The sequence below is a fragment of the Stenella coeruleoalba genome, assembly GCF_951394435.1.
Source record: "Stenella coeruleoalba genome assembly, chromosome: 17".
Lineage (NCBI taxonomy): Eukaryota > Metazoa > Chordata > Mammalia > Artiodactyla > Delphinidae > Stenella > Stenella coeruleoalba.
In genome coordinates, this window is record NC_137163.1 from 43,474,279 (window position 1) to 43,486,796 (window position 12,518).

Here is a 12,518-nt window from a genome sequence, read left to right on the forward strand (position 1 = left end):
TTTTAATGTACTAAAACTATTGACATATACACTTTAAGATTTTCTCTTATATGTTTTTTTTTTTTTAACCTGATTGTCCCACAGGATTCTAGGAAGGTTTAAATCTCTATTTTCTTTTTTCCTTTTCACTTTTGGCTCTTGATTCTAATTATTTTCTTATACCTGTTTTTTTTTTTTCAGGTTTTCTATTATAACAAGTGGAAAATGTTAAGATGCGGAGCTGAGCTATAGGTAGCTTCTTAAATATACTAAACTCTTTTCAACTATCTGAAACTACTTTTTCAGTTAATTTTTAAAGTTACATTTATTTTCAGGAAGATTTCCCATCGTGTTTCTGGCCAGGAACATTTAGATCAGAGCCTGAGTCTCCATCTTTCCATCTGTACAATAGGTTAGCCCACCCATTGTTATTGTGGAGAATAGTGACTTAATGCCTGGGAAGATCTTTGAATATTCAAGAAAATATTAGCTTGGCAAAACTGTGACTGGCTGAAGCATGACTGCCATATGAATACTGCGTGCATATTGCACACTTTTCTGAGATTTACGAAAGATAGCTCATAGGTTAAAGGCAGGATGTAGAGAGCAGATAGTGTTCAGAAACAAATTGTATACCTACTGTAGTCATCATTTCAAGCATCCTTAGCAACTCCTGGTAATCCTAGCTGTAATCTAGCTTCCACTGCTTTTAATCAAGCATTGAATTTGCAATATTTATGACAAAAAGTTCATTTTCCATGTTTAAATTTAAAAAAAACTTCTTCAAAGTTGGTTCTGTCTAGGATAAATTGTTGAATAGGAAAAGACTTCTGGAAATCCCCAACTTATTTTTTTCTTCCATTTTCCTACCCAATGGTATTCTCACTCTTTCCTAACCCACTTCAATTGCCTGCTGTATCAAAACTGTCTACAGTTCTTCACATTCTTAATCAAACCCCAAACTCAGGAGAGGATTTTATAGAATTGTAACAAAACACAAAGTTTAAGATCAATGTTTTGTTACTCTCAAGAATACTTACCTTATAATAAAGCACAAGAAACCTTATGGCAATGTAATGATTCTCTAATTATGGTTTCCTAAGAATCAAAGAATAGATCTTGTTATATATATATTGATATTTTCCGGATAGAAATTATTTCAATTCCCTTTATATTACACCTGAATGAATTCAACTAAAGATGCTAAATAAGTGTAATACTTTCAACATTTGCTTCAGGCCTAGTATTTTCTTCAGAGAATTTTTAGAATTCCATGATACTCATCTTTTTTAATAGCTGAACCAACAGTGACTAGGTAAGGCAATTAAGATATAGACTTTGAAGCTGAACTCCATTGGTTTGACTCCCGTGTCTGCTACTTAATAGCACATTGCTGCAAATGGCAAAATGTCATTCTTTTTTATGGATGATCAGTATTCTATTGTATGTATGTGTGTGTGTGTGTATATATATATATATATATATATATGTGTATATATATATATATATATATATAGTCTTTATCCATTCATCTGTTGATGGACACTGAGTTTGCTTCCATTTCTTAGCAATTATAAATAATGCTGCTATGAACATTGGGGTGCATATATCTTTTACAATTAGTTTTTCTGTTTTTTTCAGATATGTACCCAGGATTGAAATTGCCAGTCATATGGTAGTTCTATTTTTAGTTTTTTGAGAAACGTCCATACTGTTTTCCACAGTGGCTGCACCAATTTACGTTCCCACCAACAGTGTACAAGTGTTCACTTTTCTCTACATCCTCACCAACATTTGCTATTTGTGTTCTTTTTGATGACAGCCATTCTGACAGGTGTCAGGTGATATATCATTGTGGTTTTGATTTGCATTTCCCTGACAATTAGCAATGTTGAGCATCTTTTCTTGTGCCTGTTGATCATCTGCATCTCCTCTGGAAAATGTCTATTTAGTTCTGCCATTTTTTAAAATTGCTTTTTAAAATTTTTTATTGGAGTATAGTTTATTTATGCCCATTTTTTAATTGGATTGTTTGGGGTTTTTTTGTGTTGAGTTATATGAGCTGTTCATATATGTTGGATATTAACCCCTTATTGATCATATCATTTTCAAATATCTTCTCCCATTCAATAGGTTGCCTTTTCATTTGGTTTATGGTTTCCTTTGCTGTGCAAACCTTTTAAGTATAATTAGGTCCCATTTGTTTGTTTTTGCTTTTATTTCCTTTAGTTTAAGAGATGGATCCAAAAAACTTATTGCTGCAATTTAGGTCAAAGGGTGTTTTCCTATGTTTTTCCCTAGTAGTTTCATAGTAGCCAGTCTTACATTTAGGTCTTTAACCATTTGAGTTTATTTTTGTGTATGATGTTAGAGAAATTCTAATTTCCCTCTTTTACATGTTGCTGTCCAGATTTCCCAGCATCACTTGTGAAAGGGACTGTCTTATAACCATTGTATATTGTTGCCTCTTTGACATAAATTAATTGACCATAAGTGAGTGAGCTGTCTATCCTCTTCCATTGATCTATGTGCCTGTTTTTGTACCATTACTATATTGTTTTGATTACTGTAGCTTTGTAGTATAGTCTTAAGTCTGGGAGTGTAATTCCTCCAGCTCTGTTCTTCTTTCTCAAGAATGTTTTGGCTATTTAGGGTCTTTTGTGTTTCCATACAAATTTTAAAATTATTTGTTCTAGTTCTGTGAAAAATGCCATTGGCATTTTGTTAGGGATTGCATTGAATCTGTAGATTGTCTTGGGTAGTATGGTCATTTTAACAATATTGATTCTCCCAATCCAAGAACATGGTATATCTTTCTATCTGTTTGTCTCATCTTCAATTTCTTTCATTAGTGTCTCATAGTTTTCAGAGTACAGGTCTTTTGCCTCCTTAGATAGATTTATTCCTATGTATTTTATTCTTTTTAATGCAATGGTAAAGGGGGTGGTTTCCTTAATTTCTCTTTCTGATATTTCATTGTTTGTGTATAGAAATGCAAAAGATTTCTGAATATTAATTTTGTATCCTGCAACTTTACCAAATTCATCAGTGACCTCTACTAGTTTTTTGGTAACATTTTTAGGATATTTGATGTTGAGTATCATGTCATCTCCCAACAGTGACAGTTTTACTTCTCTGTTTCCAATTTGACATTCTTTTATTTATTTTTCTTCTCTGATTGCTCTGGCAAGGACTTCCAAAACTATGTTAAATAAAAGAGGTGAAAATGTACATCCTTGGCTTATTCCTGATCTTAGTGAAGACACTTTCAGCTGTTCACAATTGAGTATGATATTAGCTATGAGTTTTTCATATATGGCCTTTATTATATTTAGGTATGTTCCCTCTATACCTGCTTTCTGGAGAGTTTTATCATAAATGATAAATGGATGTTGAATTTTATCAAAAGCTTTCTCTGCTTCTATTGAGATGATCATATGGTTTTTATTCTTTGATTTGTTAATGCAATGTATCACATTGACTGATTTGTGGCTATTTGAAGCATTCTTAAATCCCTGTTATAAATAAATCCCATTTGATCATGGCATATAATCCTTTTAATGCATTGTTGGGTTTGGTTTGCTAATATTTTGCTGAGGATCTTTGCATCATTGTTCATCAGTGATATTGCCCTGTAATTTTCTTTTTTTGTGATATCTTTGTTCTTGGTATCAGGGTGTTGGTGGCCTCATAAAATGTGTTTGGAAATATTCCTTCCTCTGCAATTTTTTGAAATATTTTGAGAAGGTTAGGTGTCAACTCTTCTCTAAATGTTTTGTAGAATTCACCTGTGAAGCCATCTTGTCCTGGACTTTTGTTTGCTGGGAATTGCAAAATTACTGATTCAATTTTGTTACTGGTAATTCGTCAGTTCATGTTTTCTATTTCTTCCTGGTTCAGTCTTGGGAGCTTGTACCTTTTTAAGAATTTGTCCATTTCTTCTTGGTTGTCTGTTTTATTGGTATATAATTGTTCATAGTGGTCTCTTATGATCCTTTGTATTTCTGTTGTGCCAGTTGTAACTTCTCCTTTTTCATTTCTGATTTTATTGATTTGGGCCCTCTCCCTTTTTACTTGATAAGTCTGGCTAAAGGGTTGTCAATTTTGTTTTTCTTTTCAAAGAACCGAGTTTTAGTTTCATTGGACTTTTTCTTTTTTTAGTCCTATTTTATTTATTTCTGCTCTAATCTTTATGATTTCTTTCCTTCTACTAACTTTGGGTTTTGTTTGTTCTTCTTTCTCTAGTTGCTTTAGGTGTAAGTTTAGGGGTTTTTTATTTGAGATTTTTCTTCTTTCCTGAGGTAGGCTTTTTTTCACTGTAAACTTCCCTTTTATTTATTTTTTATTTATTTATTATTTTGTGATATGTGGGACTCTCACTGCTGTGGCCTCTCCCACTGTGGAGCACAGGCTCTGGACGTGCAGGCTCAGCAGCCATGGCTCATGGGCCCAACCGCTCCATGGCATGTGGGATCTTCCCAGACTGGGGCATGAACCCGTGTCCCCTGCATCAGCAGGCAGACTCTCAACCACTGAGCCACAAGGGAAGCCCTAAACTTCTCTTTTAAAACGCTTTTGCCACGTCCCATAGGTTTTGGATCATCCTGTTTTGGTTTTCATTTGTCTCTAGGTATTTTTTGATTTCCTCTTTGCTTTCTTCAGTGATCCATTGGTTATTTAGTAGCATATTGTTTAGTCTCCATGTGTTTGTGTTTTCTGCAGTTTTTTTTCTGGTGGTTTATTTCTAGTTTCATTGTGTTGTGGTCAGAAAAGGTGCTTGATATGATTTCAATTTTCATAAATTTACCAAGACTTCTTTTGTGGCCTAGTATGTGATCTATCCTAGAGAATGTTCCATAGGCACTTTAAAGAAATGTGTATTCTACTACTTTCAGATGCAATGCTCTCTCTATATCCGTTAAGTCCATTTGGTCTAATGTGTTATTTAAGGCCTGTGTTTCCTTATTGATTTTCTCTCTGGATGATTTGTCCTTGCATGTAAGTGGGGTGTTAAAGTCCTCTACTATTATTGTGTTACTGTCGAGTTCTCCTTTTATGTCTGTTAATATTTGCCTTATATATTGATGTGCTTCTATATATATACACAATTTGTATATCTTCTTCTTGGACTGATTTCTTGATCATTATGTAATGTCCTTCTTTGTCTCTTCTAACAGTCTTTATTTTAAAGTATATTTTGTCTGATATAAGTATTGCTACTCTAGCTTTCTTTTGGTTTCCTTTTGCATGGAATACCTTCTTCTACCCCTTTCAGTTTGTATGTGTCTCTAGATCTGAAGTGGGTCTCTTGTAGGCAACATATATACAAGTCTTGATTTAGTATTCATTCAGTCACTCTATTTCTTTTGGTTGGAGTGTTTTGTTTGTTTACATTGAAGGTAATTATCAATATGTATGTTCTTATTGCCATTTTGTTAATTGTTTTGGATTTGTTTTTGTAGGTCTTTTTCCCCCCTTTCTTCTTCTTTTCTTCTCTTCTCTTGTGATTTTATGACTATTTTTAGTGTTATGTTTGGATTCCTTTTCCTTTTTTGTGTGTATATCTATTATAGATTTTTGTTTTTGGTCACCATGAGAATTTTGTAGACCAGTATGTTTTATATATGTGATTATTTTAAGTTGTTGCTTTCTTAATTTCAAATGCATTTCAAAAACCATATATTTATACTCTCATCCCCTCACAATTATTCTTTTTGATATTATATTTTATACCTAATTGTCTTGTGTATCTCTTAACTTCTTATTGTGTATATAGATAATTTTACTACTTTTGTCTTTTAACTTCCCTACTAGCTTTGTGAGTTGATGATTTACTACCATTGCTATATATTTGCCTTTACTTGTGAGCTTTTTCATTTCATAATTTTCTTTTTTCTAGTTGTGGCCCTTTCTTTTTTTTTTTACCTAGAGAAGTTCCTTTAACATTTGTCGTAAAGCTGGTTCAATGGTACTGAACTCTTTCATCTTTTGCTTGTCTATAAAACTCTTAATTTCTCCATCAAATCTGAACAAAAGTCTTGCTGGGTAGCATATTCTTGTTCATAGATTTTTCCCTTTAATCACTTTAAGTATATTGTGTCACTCCCTTTTGGACTGCAGAATTTCTGCTGAAAATTCAGTGGATAGCCTTGTATATTATTTATTTATTTTCCCTTACTGCTTTTGATATTTTCTCCTTATCTTTAGTTTTTGTAATTTTAATTACACTGTGTCTTGGTGTGGTTCTCTTAGGGTTCTAACTGTATGGGACTCTGAACTTCCTAGACTTGAGTGACTGTTTCATTTCCCAGATTTGGAAAGAATTCTCAGTCCCTTTCTCTATCTCTTTTTCTTCAGGGACCCCTATAATGTGAATATTACTGTACTTCATGTTGTCACAGAGGACTCATAAATTATCCTAATGTCTTTTCATTCCTTTTTTTCTGTCCAGTGGTAATGATTACCATTATTCTGTCTTCCTGATCCACTCCTTTGTATCATTTTATCTCCTATTGATTCCTTCTAGTGTATTTTTCATTTCAGTTATTGTATTTTTCATCTGTTTGGTTATTATATTTTCTAATTCTTTGTTAAAAACTTCTAACTTCTCGCTCTGTGTATCCATTCTTCTCCCAAGTCCTTTGATCATCTTTGCAATCATTACTCTAAACTCTTTCTCAGATAGATTGCCTATCTCCATTTCACTTATTTCTTCTTCTGGGGTTTGATCTTATTCCTTTATCTGGAACATGTTCTTCTGCTACCTCATTTTGTCTTAAGTTGATATTTGTAATTTTACATATGTGGTAGGTTGGTTATGTTTCTCAACCTCAGAGAAGTGGCCTTCTGTAGATGTTCTATGTTTCCTAGCAGTGCATTCACCTCTAGTCACACAAGCTATTTGCTCTGGGGATTATCTCTTAAAGGGCTGTGAGTGTCCTTCTCTTGTGGTGGGCTATGTGCACAGTCTGGTAGGATTGGTTGGCTCCTAGCCCAGTTGAGTGCCAGGCCTTGCCTTGTGTGGATGCTGCTGGATGCTGTTTAGCAGGGCCAGGTCATGAGGTGGCTGGCTGCAGAACACTATGGGGCCCTGGGGTTAGTGCTGGCTCACTGGTGGGTGGAGTCAAGGTCCTGAAGTCTCTGGAGCTGTTGTCCACCAACTGACAATCAAGTCAGATCCTGGGGTTAGTGCTGGACTACTGGCAAAGAGAGCCAGTTTGTGGAGTCTGGCTGTAGGGCCAAGGGATCCCAGAGCTTGTGTCAGATAGCTGGTTGAGGGGGGCCAGTTCCTGACGCAGTTGTGTATGGGGTCCAGGATGTCCTGAAGCTTATGTTGGCATGCTGTTGGACAGGGCCAGGGCCCTGTTGGTTCTAGGATAGGGTCTTGCCTGCTGTGAGCAGGCTAGGTCTGTACACTGTGGGACTGTAGTTTTCTTGTGTCCAGTGTCTGCTCCCTGGTGAATGAGGCTGGTCTAGAGGCTAGTGCAGGCTTCCTAGAGGGAGGGGCTGGTGCCTGTCCACTGGTAAGTGGGGCTGGGTCTTGGCTTTCTGGTGGGCAGAGCTGCATCTACAGGCATATCTAGATGGGCTCAGTAAGTCTTTAGGCAGTCTTTCTGCTGACGAGTGGACTGCCCAGTTAACTGTTTGGTCTGAGGCTATTGGGTGAAGCCAGGACTTGGCAAGAATGGGTCAAGATGGCAGCTGCCAGCAGCAGTGTTCACAATGTAATATGTTCTCAAATATGGCTGCCACCAGTGTCTATGTCTCTAGGGTGAGTTGTTTCCTCCCCTTACCTCTCCAGAGATGCTCAAAGATGAGCAGTTATGTCTGGCCCAGGCTCCTATCTAATTACTTCTATTGCTCTGGGTCCTGGTGCATGTGAGATTTTGTCTGCACCTCTTAAGAGTGAAGCCTCTGTTTTCCCAGTCCTATGGGGCTTCTGAAATGAAGCCCTGCTAGTCTCCCAAGCCAAATGCTCTTGGGGATTGTCTTCCCAGTGCAGGACCCCTGGGCTGGGGAGCCCAATGTGAGGCTTAGAACCCTCACTCCTGTGGGAGAACCTCTGAAATATAGTTATTTTCCAGGTTGTGGGTTGCCCACCGAGGGGTATGGGATTTGATTATATTGTGAGTCTGCCCCTCCTACCTATCTCATTGTGGTTCCTTCTTTATGTCTTTAGTTGTAGAGGATCTTATCTGGTATGATCCAGTCTTTTTCATTAATAGTTGTTCTGCTGATAGTTGTGATTTTGGTGTGTTCATGAGAGGAGGTGAGCTCAGGGTCTTTCTACTATGCCATCTTGGGTGCTCGTACTGCTCGTCCTCCTATTTCCTTTCTTACTTTGTTGATTTGGGTCCTTTCTTTTTTCTTCTTGGTGACCTTGGCTAAAGGTTTATCAATTTTGTTTATCTTTTCAAAAAGCCAGCTCTTGGTTTTATTGATCTTTTCTATCTTTTTTCTCTATTTTATTTATTTCCTCTCTGATCTTTATTATTTTCTTCCTTCTCCTGACTTTGGGCTTTGTTTGTTATTCTTTTTCTAATTTTAGGTGGTAGGTTATGTTGTTTATTTTAGATATTTTTGTTTCTTGAGGAAGGCCTGTATCACTGTGAACGTCCCTCTTAAAACTACTTTTTCTGTGTCCCATAAATTTTGGATCAATTTGTTTCCATTTTCATTTGTTTCAAGGTATTTTATGATTTTTTTCTTTGATTTCATCATTGACCCATTGGTGTTTTAGCAGTATGTAGTTTACTCTCCTTGTCTTGGTTCTTTTCTTGTTTTTCTTTCTGTAGTTGATTTCTATTTTCATACTCTTGGGGTCGGAGACAACACTTTATAATTTCTAACTTCTTAAATTTGTTGAGGCTTGTTTTGTCACTTAGGATTGTGACTTATTCCTCAACAACATTTCATGTGCACTTGAAAAGAATGTGTATTTTGATGTTTTTGGATGAAATGTCCTGCAGATATCAAGTAAGTCCAGCTGGTCTATTGTGTCATTTAAGTCCGCTCTTTCCTTTTTTTATTTTTCTGCCTGGATGATCTGTCCACTGATGTCAGTTGGATGTTAAAGTCTCCTACTACTATTGTATTATTGTCAATTTCCTGTTTTTATATCTGCTACTATTTGCTTTATATATTTAGGTGATTCTGTATTGGGTGCATATATGTTAGTGAGTCTAATATCCTCTTCTTATATAGATCCCTTTATCATTGTATAATGCTCCTTTGTCTCTTGTAATAGCCTTTATTTTAAAATCTATTTTGTTTGATACGAGTATTGTTGCCCCCTTTCTTGTCATTTCCACTGACATGAAATATCTTTTTCCATCCTTTCACCTTTAGTCTGTGTGTGTCTTTTATCCTGAAGTGAGGCTCCTGTAGGCAGAAATTGAAGGGTCTTTCTTTTTAATCTAATTAGCCACCTTATGTCTTTTGATTGAGGCACTTAGTCCATTGATATTTAGAGTAATTATTGATAGATATGTACTTATTGCCATTTTATTCCTTGTTTTCCAGCTTTTTTTTGTAGTTCTTTTCTGTTCATTTCTTGTTTTTGTTTCTATTGTTGTGATTTGATGATTTTCTTTTCTAGTATGTTTGAGTTCCTTTCTTTTTGGCTTTTGTATATCTATTCTACATTCTTGATTTGTGGTTACATTGGGTTCATATATGCTGATCCATAGTTTTATCTATTTAATTTAAACTGATAGTCATTTAAGTTCAAATACATTCTAAAAGCTACATGTTTTACCCTACTCTTCCACATTTTTGTAATTTTGATATATTTTACATCTTCATGTATATTCCTTTGCTGTTTATTGTAGTTATAGTTGCTTTTACAATTTTTTGTCTATTAGTCTATGTACTGGCTTATTTATGTGATCTTTAATCCTTGCTATATATTTGCCTTTCCTGTTGGGACTTTCCCTTTCCTATATGTTCTTACTCCTTTCCATTTAGAAAAGATCCTTCAAAATTTCCTTTATTTTTTTTTTGCGGTACATGGGCCTCTCACTGTTGTGGCCTCTCCCATTGTGGAGCACAGGCTCTGGATGCACAGGCTCAGCGGCCATGGCTCACGGGCCCAGCTGCTCCGTGGCATGTGGGATCTTCCCAGACCAGGGCAAGAACCCGTGTCCCCTGAATCAGCAGGCAGACTCTCAACCACTGTGCCACCAGGGAAGCCCCAAAATTTCCTTTTGGATGGTTTAGTATTATTGATTTCTTTCAGTTTTTGCTTTTCTGAGAAGTTCTTTATCTCTCCTTCCATTCTAAATGATAAACCTGCTGGATGGAGTATCATAGATTGCAGGTTTTTCCCTTTCAGCACCTTGAATATATCATGTCACTTCCTCTAGCCTGCAATGTTTCTGCAGATAAATTAGCTGATAGCCTTAGGGGGATTCCCTTGTATATATATGACTCCTTGTTTTTCTCTTTCTGCCTTTAGAGTTATGTCTATATCTTTAAATTTTGCTATTTTAATTATGATATGTCTTAGTGTGAGTCTGTTATGCTTCATCTTGTTTGGGACCCTCCATGCTTACTGAACCTGGATATCTGTTTCCTTCTTTAGTTTTGGGAAGTTCTCAGCCATAATTTCTTCACATATATTTTGATACCCTTCTCTCTGTCTATTCTCCTTCTGGAACCACTATAATGTGACTGCTGCCATGTTTAATGTTATCCGATAGATCTTGTATGTTGCACTCTTTTTTTTTTTTAAATCTGACTTTCTGTTTGCTGTTCTGATTGGGTGATTTTCATTATTCTGTCTTCCTGATCATTTATGCATTCTTTGTCATTTAGTCTGCTATTCATTGCTTCTAGGATGCTTTTTATCTCAGCTATTGAATTATCTATTTTTGATTGGGTCTTCATTGTAGTTTTGAGTTCCTTGTTAAAATGAGCTCTCTTAAATCAGTTCTCTTCCCTAATTCAGTTCATTTTTATTACCAATGTTTGAATTCTTTGTCACGTAGATTGCTTATTTATGTTTCATTATTAATTTATTTTCATTCGTGTTCTCTTACTATTTCAATTGAGAGTACTTCCTCTGCCTTTTCATTTTATTTAACTTTCTCTGTCTCAATGAATTTAGGTGAAAATGACTGTGGTCTTGAAGGGGGCTTCTTATGTGTGAGTGTCCCCTGTGTATACTGCATTTGCCCAATGCCTTTGGTAAGAGGGCAGGATTTGATGTAGACACCAGTCACATCTTTCCTCAGGGTGTGCTGATCACTATTACTTCAGTAGGGGTTGTGGCTGGTGATGGAGGAGCTAGAGCCTACACAGTGTGTGCGGCAGGACTTCTCTGCTCAGTGGTCATCCCCACCTTGTCAGGGGTGGGGTCTGCTCCCAAGTTGCTGTAGCAGAAGCCCTGGTGGTTGAGCTGAAGTTGGCTCTGTTTCCTTTAAGTATGTGTTTTTCCTTCTCCCTGCACTGGGGCCTCTGTCCCAAAGGAGGGGAGTGCTGAAGAAAGTGCAGCCTGTGAACTTACTAAGTCTGATGACTACCTGTGTATGCATCTGCAGCTCTGCTGAGATGCAGTACATGGTTGCATCTTTTCCCCTGTCATGGCTGCCCCAGCTCTAGTGCTAGGCTGTGGTGTGCAGTGGGTGGGGATAGTGCATTGCCTCAGCTTGGGCTGAGGCTTACAGCAAGGCAGTCGCAGGAATTCTGGCAGATGTGCTACAGTCAGAAGTGTGAGCTAATTCTGGGGCTTTGCTTGAGTAAGTGCTGACAGTGGCTTCTGTCACCCCACTGGGACTATGTCTCAGGCTTCTGGTCACCTCTGCATCCCTAGATAAAGTATTTTGCCAGGTTATCTCTACCCTAGATGCAGTGCCAAGTCCTGGCATAGAGTGATGTTCACTCAGCTTGGAATGGAGAATGTGGTGAGGCAGCAGCTACTAGGGCAGATCACTTTCTGCCTGCCTGGAGGCAAGGCAGCACCTATGTGCTCCTCACAAGTGGAATCTAGTCTTCTTCAGTCTTTCTATCTGTCCCAGTGGGTTTCCAAGCAGCCAAGGGGGCTTATTTCCTATGCATAGGACCCAGAACTGGGATGCCCAGTATGTAGCTCAACCCACTTACTCTCTAGTGCAAGTGTACACCAGTGTGATCTTTTTCTGCTTAGTCCCCTCTCAGGGGTACAGGTCCTGACCCAATGCTTTTCTTCCCATCCTACCTGATTATGTGTATATTTTTTTTAATAGCCTCAGTTGTTTAAGAGTCTTTCTACCAGCTTTCAGTTAGTTTTCTGTGGGAATTGTTCCACATGTAGATGTATTTTTGATGTGTTCATGGGCGGAGGTGAACTCCACGTCCTCTTACTCTGCCACCTTGATCTCTTTGCCTTTCTTGTCTTATAAGGACACCAGCAATATTAGATTAAGCACTCCCTCCACACCATTATGACCCCATCTTAACTTACATTTGTAAAGACGCAAGTTCCAACATTCACAGCGGTTAGGACTTTACTATTGGGGGGGCACACAATAATTCAACTCACAGCACCCCAATACTTACCA